Consider the following 12,074-nt stretch of genomic DNA (forward strand, 5'->3'; position numbering starts at 1 on the left):
GAGGGCATTCCACAGGGCGGGCACCACTACCAAGAAGGCCCTCGGCACGGGATCTCAGTGTCCCGGCAGAACGATGGGGGTGGACACGCTCCTTCAGATAATTGAGCAACATTTGTATATTAAGTGTCACTAATGTTATAGTTCATACTGCTGCCTCCTCCCATTCCGCACTTTCAAACATCCCTCTAGTTTTTATGGGGTGGAGGGAAAAGGGAGTTTCAGAAATATGTTGCCCTTCCTTTAGAACCCTGAAGGCGTTTTCAGGAGGGGAGGTACTGTTGTCTCCCATGGGCTGCTTTCCAGTACTGGTATTGCCAGCCACTGTTGGGGTTAATTATGGTTGTGTGTGATATTATCCCCAGGTGTAACTCTTTGTTTTCTCTCATAGGAATGAATAGGATTCCCCCCCCCCCCCATTCCTATATGGAAAAGTACAGTTATACCTCGAGTTGAATGTGCTTTGGGTTGAGTGCGTTCGAGTTGCGCTCCGCGGCAACCCGGAAGTAACGGAGTGCGTTACTTCTGGGTTCCGCCGCTCGCGCATGCGCAGACGCTCAAAATGACGTCACGCACATGCACGGAAGCGGCAAAACATGACCCGCACACGCGCAGACGTGCCGTTGCGTCTTGCATTTTGTTCGGGATGAGAACAGGGCTCCGGAACGGATCCCGTTCGCATCCTGAGGTACCACTGTAAAGGCATGCACACCATTGAGGAGGGGGCTAAACTTGCTCTTGGCAATTCTAGTGCTTGGAGCAAGAAGCTGATTTTGCCCCCTCTAGAGTGAGTTTGTTAGGAATTGGCACGATACTTTACCTCATATGTGAAATAATATACAGAAATATGGAAAGAATAGTTATCAGTTTTATGTTTGCAGTTGAGATTGAGTTCTGCCTTGGGTGAGTGTACTTGATCTGAACAAATCTATTAGCATGAAGCCAAAAACAGAAACCGGAACCAAGAAGTTAAAAGCTCTTACTGCAAAGTAAGGGAAGCAAATTGTAATTGCAGCAGATGGTATTTTTCAACCCACGCTAGCAATACACTATTTCACTATCGGTTTTTCTTTTGCTTTATCACAATCGGTCTAAACAAGCGCTGTCTGCTTTTTCTCACATAAGTCTAAATTAAAGTTTATTCTTTAATTTAAAAAAAGTTAACAGTGAACACAATGTTTCAAGGTATATTTGGAGTACAGTAAACCTCAAATTCATAGCTTGGACAGTAAAAGTTTGTTTGAAGTGTAAATACTTGCAGATTCAAAGAGAGAACCTTAACCGAGATATAATATTGCAGTTAAAAATTAATTCTGCAAATGATTTTACATTATTAACCTTATTGCCTGGGCTCTTTTGCCTGATCTATAAGTCATGCACAGCAGAATTTACTGTATTTTTGGTTTCTATGGAAGCCGCCCAGAGTGGCTGGGGAGGCCCAGCCAGATGGGCGGGGTATAAATAATAAATTATTATTATTATTATTATTATTATTATTATTATTATTATTATTATTATTATCCTTATTCCGTGTGTGTGCACATGTGTGTTTTCACACGTGTGTTGGGATATGTTTAAATGAGATGCTGGAAACTTTATGAAAACAATAGTCCATTAAAAAAACACGAATCAGCCAAATTTTCCATTTAAAAACATCAGGATCAGTTTCAGGTATTCTTATAATAAAATAATGTTATTAGTTTCCCACATTTGTAATGATGTTTCATTTGGCCTCCAGTTGAGGCATGTTCCATCTTAGTTTTAGAACTGTTTGTTATCCTAATAAATCTGATTTACGCTGTCCTTTTATGTGATAAGATTATTTATTTAAAATGGCCAACATGTTTCCCAGAGGCCAAGATCCATCAAAGTCAGTTAGTCTAGATGATCCTAACTCGACAATTCTATGATCTCAGTCTAGAATATGTTCTTCTTTAGCATGTAATTCCAGTCAAGGTGCTTGTGGAGGGGAGTTCTTAGTATGGGATAAACTATCAAGGGAATTCTGCTGTGGTTTTGTTGGAATGGAATTGCTCTGGTTGAATTGGAAGTTGTTCTTTTAACCAGCAAAAGCATTCCTATTAGCACAATGTTTATCTTCTAAAATTATAGTGGGAACAGAGGAGAGAGTGCAAAGGTCTCCATGGCGATAAGCATCTCTGTTCACTTGGTGACGTAGCTATGTCTGTGCTAAGCTAGTTGTTTTCTGAGTTCTTAATGGATAATTGAGCTTGGGAGACATGGGTGCGGGTGCTGTGGACTGCATTTGCAAAATGTGGAATCAGGATTTTTGTGTGTGAGAGATGGGGTTGGGGGAATGTTAGAAAGAGAAACATGAATTGTGATAGGAACATAATATGCGAAGCAGAAAGAAGAAGGTGTGTGTGTGTTGTTGTTGTTGTTTTGCAAGAGTTGGCTTTAGAAGTTGTGAATGCTGCAGTTCCCACCTGACATATACTTCAGTTGTGATGCTTTTGCACAAGGAGAAAGTTTGTGTTGCATAATCACGGTGAGGGGAGTCAGAAATTCTCAGTTCTAAGTTCAAATATGTTAGGAAAGCCATTATATTTGAGTTAGCCCCCTGTCAGTGGTATGGGGATAATACTGAGCAGCAGTCCACACACTTTTGCAGGACTTAGAAGCCAGACATTATTTACAATCACTGCTAACACTTTCTTTCCCCCTACCCTCACACTGGACCCTCATTTTAACTGGTTTTGGAGAAGGCCAGGAACAGCACAGGTCTTCCTCAGTGCTTCTAGCTTTCCTGGCATGTCTTATGAGACACGAGAGCCTGCGTTTTCCCCAAGTTCTCTGCATGCATGCATGTGAGGGTCGGTGTGGGCTGTGCTGCCTCTTGCTCCCAGAATAAACTGAGAGGGTTGGATCCAGACTAAGTTGAACTTAGTTCTAGTTGAAATCATAGAATCATAGAGTTGGAAGAGACCATAAGGGCCATCGAGTCCAACCCCCTGCCAAGCAGGAAACACCATCAGAGCACTCCTGACATATGGCTGTCAAGCCTCTGCCTAAGGACCTCCAAAGAAGGAGACTCCACCACACTCCTTGGCAGCAAATTCCACTGTTGAACAGCTCTTACTGTCAGGAAGTTCTTCCTAATGTTTAGGTGGAATCTTCTTTCTTGTAGTTTGGATCCATTGCTCCGTGTCCGCTTCTCTGGAGCAGCAGAAAACAACCTTTCTCCCTCCTCTATGTGACATCCTTTTATATATTTGAACATGGCTATCATATCACCCCTTAACCTCCTCTTCTCCAGGCTAAACATGCCCAGCTCCCTTAGCCGTTCCTCATAAGGCATCGTTTCCAGGCCTTTGACCATTTTGGTTGCCCTCCTCTGGACACGTTCCAGTTTGTCAGTGTCCTTCTTGAATTGTGGTGCCCAGAACTGGACACAGTACTCCAGGTGAGGTCTCACCAGAGCAGAATACAGTGGCACTATTACTTCCCTTGATCTAGATGCTATACTCCTATTGATGCATCCCAGAATTGCATTGGCTTTTTTAGCTGCCGCGTCACACTGTTGGCTCATGTCAAGTTTGTGGTCAACCAAGACTCCTAGATCCTTTTCACATGTACTGCTCTCAAGCCAGGTGTCACCCATCTTTTATTTGTGCCTCTCATTCCCCCCCCCCCCAAGTGCAATACTTTACATTTCTCCCTGTTAAAATTCATCTTGTTTGTTTTTGCCCAGTTCTCTAATTTGTCAAGGTCGTTTTGAAGTGTGATCCTGTCCTCTGGGGTGTTAGCCACCCCTCCCAGTTTGGTGTCATCTGCAGAATGAACAGAACAATTATTACTACAGTGGTGCCTCGCAAGACAAAAATAATCCGTTCCGCGAGTCTCTTCATCTAGCGGTTTTTTCATCTTGCGAAGCAACCCTATTAGCGGCTTAGCTCTATTAGCGGTCTAGCGGCTATTAAAGGCTTAGTGGCTTAGCAGCTAAAAGGCTATTAGCGGCTTAGCGGCTTAGAAAAAGGGGGGGTGAGCGAAAAAAATCGCAAGACTCGCAAGACATTTTCGTTTTGCGAAGCAAGCCCATAGGGAAATTCATCTTGTGAAGCGCATCGAAAAATGGAAAACCCTTTCGTCTAGCGGGTTTTTCGTCTTGCAAGGCATTCGTCTTGCGGGGCACCACTGTATTGTTATTTATTACATTTCTATACCACCGTTCCTCTGAAGATCACATTGTGGTTCACAGCATAAAAACACAATAAATACATACCATAATAACAAACAAAAGCAATAACCCCCACCAACACTTTAAAAGACCATAGATTGTTAAACATGCCTCCTGTTGATTTCAATAGGAATTAAGTTCAAGTAATTTAGGATAGGCTGTATTCAATACAGCATTAGGCATATTGCTCCATCAGCACACATGTTTCTCCTGCCCAAACATTTTCTCCTCCTCCCTCCTCTGCACCCCTAAACCTGTTCTGGGGTTTTACCCAACCCTCTGGAGCAGATTTGGGGTATGTGCAGGGGCAGGAGAGAGGTGAATCCCATTGTGGCAAGTTATAATTCTTGTGCTAGCACAACTATTCAGTAGAATACTGCTCACTGTCTCCAACCCAGTGCTTTCTGCTAGGCTTTGAGAGCTCTGTTTCTGCCTCTTGATGCTGTGGATGGTTCAATGTGATAGCCAGAATTAAATGTAACATCACTACTGGTGATCATATTTGTGGTCCTCTCATACTGACCTGCCTTACAGGTCTGCTGTGGGCATTATTGAAAACTTTTCTTAAGGCATTTTTGAATACTGAAAACTGCTGTCTAAATGTTGAATTACATTAAGGCTAGAACTTTGTTTAAGAGATTCTGCCTGTTGTTACAGGGTTACTTTGCACTCCCTCTGGAAATTCTTATTGCTGAGTGGAAAAGTTCAATGTATGCAGTTTTAACTTCCCTGGATTTGGAGCATCTGATGTAATAATCATGCTAGCAATGTTTAGCATTGAGTTATAATATGCATTTTGTGCTGGTCATGGACCAAAATACATTTCTGATTAGATATGAGTCTTATCTCATATTTTCCCAGAAAATATGTTGAGATAACAGAAAAGCAGTATTTTGCCAGAGTGTTTTTTAATCCCACCATGAAGATTTATAAATTCCAGATATACATTTATGAAAGTGAGAGTGCAAAAAATTGAAAATACCTATTAATGACCGAATAGGTATATATGTGTGTTTAATACAAATGGCATTGATCTGTTTAACAATAAACTGCTTGTGGCTTTGTAATAGTCAATATGTGCTTCCCTTCCTTTTTAATTTGAAAATATGGAGATCTAAAGCACTTTTATTCATGACACATAAAAACAGATCGGTATTAAATTTTGGCTTAATTTGTTTTCTGTGGGGAATTTTGGTAATTCACATGTATAAAGCACTTATACACTCTTGCAACTTAAATGTTATGAAGACTATAGCATCTAACTAGCATATGGTGAGAGTCTGATTTCCAGCCCCCACCCCCCACAGTAGAAATGTCATTGAGTGCATGTGTTTAAAAACGTGATACATCATTTAAACAGACTTTGTAGAATCTGTTTGGAAAATACCTCCCCACTTCTCCCCTCTTGCAGGGATAAGATCTTCTGAAGCTGCTCAGTTTTTCATGAGATGATTTATTTATTTTTTGTCACCTTTTGAGGCTGAAGGTGACACACCTCAGCTCAAATAGCAGATCAAAATAGAATATAAAAATGCACTTGGAGATAAAACAGCAGTCCAAGCAAAAATAATAATAATGTCGGCTCTGTTCACAAAGAAGGTAGCAGCACCAAAGGCCAAATGAAGAGGATGCACCCCTTATTTTCATGTTCTAAGCTGCCTTGAGCATGGTTTGAACTGTGGGAAGGCGGCACACAAATGTATCTGAAACAATTCCGTTACAATTTATATTGCACCTGAGGTCCTTTGACTTCAGAATGCTGTTACAGTGATTCTTTCTCCTTCAATATGTTACATTTCATTCTGAGCGATGGTGCTTGACATTAGCAAGTATCACTGTTATGAAACTGGCCACACAAACGCACACAGCATTTCTCTTCTCATATTCGACAGAGTTGGCAGCAGGGACAGTTGCTGTTAAGTCAGGGAGGCTGGAAGATCTGAGTTTGTGGGCAGCCTCCATATTATTACTATAAGAGAACTATTCATGGGGGTGCATGAATGATGTTACATCTCGTTTGGCCTAAGGAAGAACTATTTTCTACCTGTATTCTAGTATTTGCCTCTTCCTGTCTGGATCTGTGCTGTCTTGCATTGGAATACAGAGATGTTGAACACTTTTAACCTGTTAAAAGATATGTATTGTTGTCTTAGAAGTTTCCTTATGAACTGGTGATTAAGAGTTCCTGGTTGTTGTTTTTTTGCTGACCATGCCTTGTGGTGTAACACTGTGACCGTTTTTGTGGTCTTTGCTGTGTCCTCTAGTAAAGTGATGTAATTAACTTTATGGAAGAGTCCCAGTACTCTTGTCAGTTGCAGCATAATTTTTTTTTTAAAAAAGTGATCCTGGGATTTTATATACCATCGTAATTAGCAATTGGTGTAGCTGTTTATCATTGTTGCTGTGCATCAGCTTTAAAAGTTTGCTTTTGCTATAAATATATTTTCATATTTAAATTGTATGCACATTTTTCTGCAAGAGCAAACATTCGTATTTATAGCCTATTTTATCAGCAAAGTTGCCAAAGCGCAGACTCTGCCGTATGTAAGTCTATGCTTGCAAATTGCTGATAGCACCAGAAATGCAGCGCTCCTGGTATCACAGAAATTTCCAAAACATCTTTGTTGTTTTCTTCCTTGCCCACAGATTTTGGTTTGGGTAAGCCTCCCTTCCAATATACTTGGTAATTGGGTTAGAGAACATTGCTCCACTCTTAATCTACTATAGTGTGGTAGCTTGAGCATAATTAAAACAGGATTACAGTCCTTTTCATTCTTATGTTTACAGCTCTTCATCACAGATGTAGCCTGGGATTGTTCACCATTTGTCTTTTCCTCACCCATGTTCACATCTCTTAACATTTCCTCCCTTTCCTTGCAAGAGCAAGTGATCTGCAGCATAGGCTCTTCTTCCATTGCAGAGCTGTTTCACTCTTCACATTGCAGTCCTGTTTGCCCAGGCTGTGATACTGATGGTTGCAGTAAACACATACTGAGGAAGGAAGACATGTATATATGTATACACACACACACACACACACACACACACACGGGAGTTGCAAGTTGCCATAGTTCCCCTGGCACCAATCCACTGCATGAGTCCTTTCACAGTGTGGGCTGTATTCAGTGGTTGTGCAAATGGAAAGCTGCTTATGCAATCAATTTTCTTTTCCTCTCCTCCTCCCCTAAGACCAACTTCAGAGGTTTGGGGAGCGCTCCTGAACAGTGACAGCTGTTTCGTATGGGTTGAAATGTGAAGGGGAAACCACCCAGATCAGGATAAAATAGATATCGTGGCCATTGGAGCATTATCCCCACACCCAATGGTGCTTTCCCCCTATCATTGCAGTCTTGTGCAACACAGTTCCACTGTTAATGAGGGTCACCAAACCACAGAAGCTGCCTTCTACTCATCAAACCACTGGATGGAAGGTTCCATGAGTGAGATTCAACACTGCAGCAGGACTTCCCTTGCTCTCTTCCTGCCTGCAACACCCACACCCTCCCAATCGGCTCTGGAGAATCTGCTAACCCTCTGGAGCAGAGTTTGATGGAACGTAGGGGGCTGCATGGTGGAAGAGAGACAGCGTAAATCCCTTAAACAGTTGGGATGTCGTGGTTGGATCTCATCCTGTGTACTTAGTGCAGCAAACCAGGCTTTAGTAGCAAGTGATATGCCTCTTTAGAAATGACATGGTGTTCTTGGGATTGGTGACAATTCTGATTATGGAACTCAGCTCTGGCCTTTCAAAAATGATTTCCACATAGCCACAAAAGGAAGGACGTTAGAAGTTTTGCACAGAAGATGCATTTGTGTAACATGTATGTGCTCCCAGTGTGCAAAATGGAAAATAAAATACAGTGGTGCCCCGCAAGATGAATGCCTCGCAAGACGGAAAACCCGCTAGACGAAAGGGTTTTCCGTTTTTCGCAAGACGATTTTCCCTATGGGCTTGCTTTGCAAGACGAAAACGTCTTGCGAGTGTTCCGATTTTTTTTCGCTCCCCCCCTTTTTCTAAGCCGCTAAGCTGCTAATAGCCTTTTAGCCGCTAATCCGCTAAGCCTTTAATAGCCGCTAAACCGCTAATAGCGCTAAGCCGCTAATAGGGTTGCTTCGCAAGACGAAAAAACTGCTAGAGGAAGAAACTCGCGGAACGGATTAATTTCGTCTTGCAAGGCACCACTGTATCGTTGAACTGCGTATTGACTGTTGCATTCATGTAAGTAAAACCCCAACTACTGAAAATCAGTGAGTAATAAAATGCCACCTACTCTATTTGTAGCAGAGAAGACGGGAAGGCAGAGGAATAGTGGTTGTTAACCCAGTAAGTGTACTTAATTTCCTGGTAGACTTTTGTGATTCTGTGCCCTTGTGAAGCCATGGGGATGAAGAACAGCATTCTGTTTAATTCTATGCAGTCTGTGGTATTTAAGCAGCTCTTCCCTAATAAGCCTTGAGTGTACCAAAATTGACAAAATATCATGAAACATTTTTTCTGTCTTTTGTGCTTAAGACATTACATTCACAATGCTGTTGTGACAGTAGCTTCAGGGGTGGTGGGTGAAACGCTCTCAACTACAAGAGCAGCCACGACGCATACTCACAAAAACTGTAATAACCTTGCACAGTTGATTGGTGATAAGTTTCTGGAGGCCATTGCTTTTTCTTTGCCGACCATTGGCTGTGCTGGGTGAGGGCGTGGGGGTGGGAATTGGGAGTCGAGCAACATTTGGAGGGTCAGGTTGGTTTGCTCTGCCCCGTAGGAACAGGAAGCAAGTTAAAAGTAAAAAGTTATCATGAACAGATCCATATTTTTTCTAGAATTGAGTTTCTGCTTGTCCCCGTGTTACAATTCCAGAGTCCATTAGTTACCCACGAAGCACCTCAAAATATTGACAGTTACCTGTAGAAATATACCCATCATACTTACTACTTTGTTTACATAAAAAGCAAGGGTAGCCATGCTGGTCCATAAGGAGAAAAAAACACTGCAAACCCCCCACAACTGGGCAATGAGTTTATTTGGTCCTAATGAAGTTATTGCCCTGTTAGGGATTTTGTAATTTTTGTGTTTTCCTTTCGTCCCATTCTCTCACCCTCCCAGCACCCTCATTCTCCAGTTCTGTTATTCTAAGAATATATTTTGTATTGTGATGGTACACATGTTCTCCTTATCAACATTCCAATAATGAAACATTTGGGAGTGGGTCCAAAAACCTGCTGAGATCCTGTGGAGTAATGCCAGTGGAAAATTCTTCTTGTGATCGTGTACAGGATAAGGGAGAAACTCCTTTGGATTGTGTCGGTTTTCTCTTAGTTTTGCTCACCATACTCTTTAGCACATATTTAACTTAAACTAGTGTAACTTAGTTTCCAAAGCCATTCAACATTTGTGTATACTCCCATTTATCAACAAACATGTCAGTAGTGCTAGCTAGCATTTTTGTAACGTGGGTGTTATCAGATGGAGCTAAGACCATCACTCAGAGCAATTTATGGCTTTCAAGATTTTACAGATTATGCAAAATTGCAATACACCACAAATTGCCATGACAACAGTGATAAAGAACTAAAAAATGTACGTGCTGAGGAACCACATGGGCTGGTGTACAAACTGTTTCCAATCACCAGAGGTGAGATAATGCAGAATAAAAGGATTGCTATCTGAACACTGCTTCACAGAGTATTTGCTAAAGTCTAAAGTGGACATACTGACAAAGTTTATTGTGAATGTCCTGATAAATCCTGACTGTTTTCACTTACAACTGCAGTTAAGCAGTCTCTGCTGTAATAAATTTGCTGCCACGGGCAGGCAAAATTACTTGTGTTCCGCATAACTTGGGACTTGTAAATTTGGAGACAGAAACTGAAGTGTAACATCATCATCATCATCATCATCATCTTCAATTGAATTTATATACCTCCCTGTACCTGGAGGTCCCAGGACGATTCACAGAACAAAATCAAAATATAAAAACACTAAATATATAATTAAAATAAATACAACAATCCAGTAACCCCTCTCCCCCCCCAAACCCCCACATTTTAAAAGGGCATAGGATGTCAATCAAATCAACCAAAGGCCTGGTTAAAAAGGAACATTTTTGCCTGGTGCCTAAAAGTGAATAATGAAGGCGACAGGTGAAGTTCCCTGGGGAGAGCATTCCACAGACAGGGAGCTGCTGCAGAGAAGGCCCGTTTTCGTGTTGCCACCCTCTCAAGGAGAAGGCATCTTTGTGTGTTAATATCCTGGGGACATAATGATATGGAGACGTTGTTTGGAAGGATACACATGGCCTGATTATGGCTTAGTAGAAAAGTAGGCAGGAAAACCCCCCAGAAATATCATTGGTTCGAATTGCCTATGTATCCTTTTAAAATGGAGCAAGATTTTAGTTTTATCCAGACTATTACTTTCTGTGTACCATCCCTCCAACATTTCTTGAAATATCAGGTGGGAGGAAGGAACAGACAGGAGCAGTGAGTAAAAACAACAACAACAAAGTAGGACATGGTTTTTCTCGTGTTCTCTCCTTCCTTTCCCAGATATATAATTTATTTGTTTGGTTTTCTTTCTCTGCTGTCTGAAATGTTTGCTCCGTATGTGTAGTAGATATTTACATGTTTGGTTTGAAATTGAACAATGGAGATATATACACTTACATACATGTTGGCCATGTGGAATGTCTGTGAAGGTTATATATTTCTGTATATAGTGAGAGGGTGGGGAAGGGGTATTACTCAGAAGGGTGGTGGGAATGGGTGATTGCATATTCGGTAGGATAAGTGGATTGTAGAGGGTTCTTAATTCTAAGACCCTTAGGTATAATGTCCAGGTCCTTGCATTTAGTCAGAAAGAAGATGTCAGTCTGTACCTGTGCAAGTTTCTTGGTGAGGTTGATGGACTTCCATTTCATGTGGCTCAATGTGGTGCCTTCCATAGTTCTAGTTACAGGTAGGTAGCCGTGTTGGTCTGCCGTAGTTGAAACAAAATAAAAAAAATCCTTCCAGTAGCACCTTAGAGACCAACTAAGTTTGTTATTGGTATGAGCTTTCGTGTGCATGCAGTGTATTTGAAGAAGTGTGCATGCACACGGAAGCTCATACCAATAACAAACTTAGATGGTCTCCAAGGTACTACTGGAAGGATTTTTTTTATTTAGTTTCAACTACAGCAGACCAACACGGCTACCTACCTGTATCTAGAATTTTTACTAAGAGTATAAAAAATGGCTTCCATTATTTGTTCCTAGTGTTTGGTACTTGGGTGGAGATACACTGCCCCTTAGCATGCATGTAGCAGAGGGTTTTTAAGAGTATTTAAGGAAGCAAACCTGTTTCCTAAGCATCGTAGATAAGCATATTGGTGATAAGGCATAGCAGAAGAAAGTGGTGATAAATTCTGTTGTCAAAAGAATGAAATTTGGTGTTTATACTGAGAGGCACAAAGTGCTGTTTAACATTTCCCACATTCTTTTTCTTCCATAACATCAACAAATAGTATTCTTCAACATATCCTTTATGTAATTTGATTTACAAATTTATAAGAACAATTGAACTAGGTGGTTAGGTAGCTTTTGCTTGGGGAATAAATATTTGTTTTTTTAATCTAACTTTAGTTGCATAACATCTTAGGCACCCCAAATATATCTGCAGTTGCCTTTTCAGATGTTTACATTTTTAAAGGTAGTACACCAAGCTGACTCTCAGAGCACTGTGGTACACTGTAAAAGTAGAAAAGATCAGCTCAGAAAAAGGCAGGGGAACCTCCTTGGCATTCTAGTTGATAAATCAGCTTAAGAACTGTAGATATTCGGTATTTTTCTTTGCATTTTACACCTTTGGGAAATATATTAAACCTTCTTTGCCTTTAGAATGT

At 41.1% G+C, this 12,074-nt stretch overlaps 1 protein-coding gene across 2 annotated transcripts in view; it reads left to right on the top strand.

Annotated features, from left to right (window-relative positions):
• SHOC2 (SHOC2 leucine rich repeat scaffold protein) overlaps positions 1-12,074 on the top strand; it is a 56,612-nt gene that overhangs the window by 10,218 nt on the left and 34,320 nt on the right. The gene's annotated exons all lie outside the window — the stretch shown is intronic.

The sequence above is a fragment of the Podarcis bocagei genome (assembly GCF_964188305.1).
Source record: "Podarcis bocagei genome assembly, chromosome: 4".
Lineage (NCBI taxonomy): Eukaryota > Metazoa > Chordata > Lepidosauria > Squamata > Lacertidae > Podarcis > Podarcis bocagei.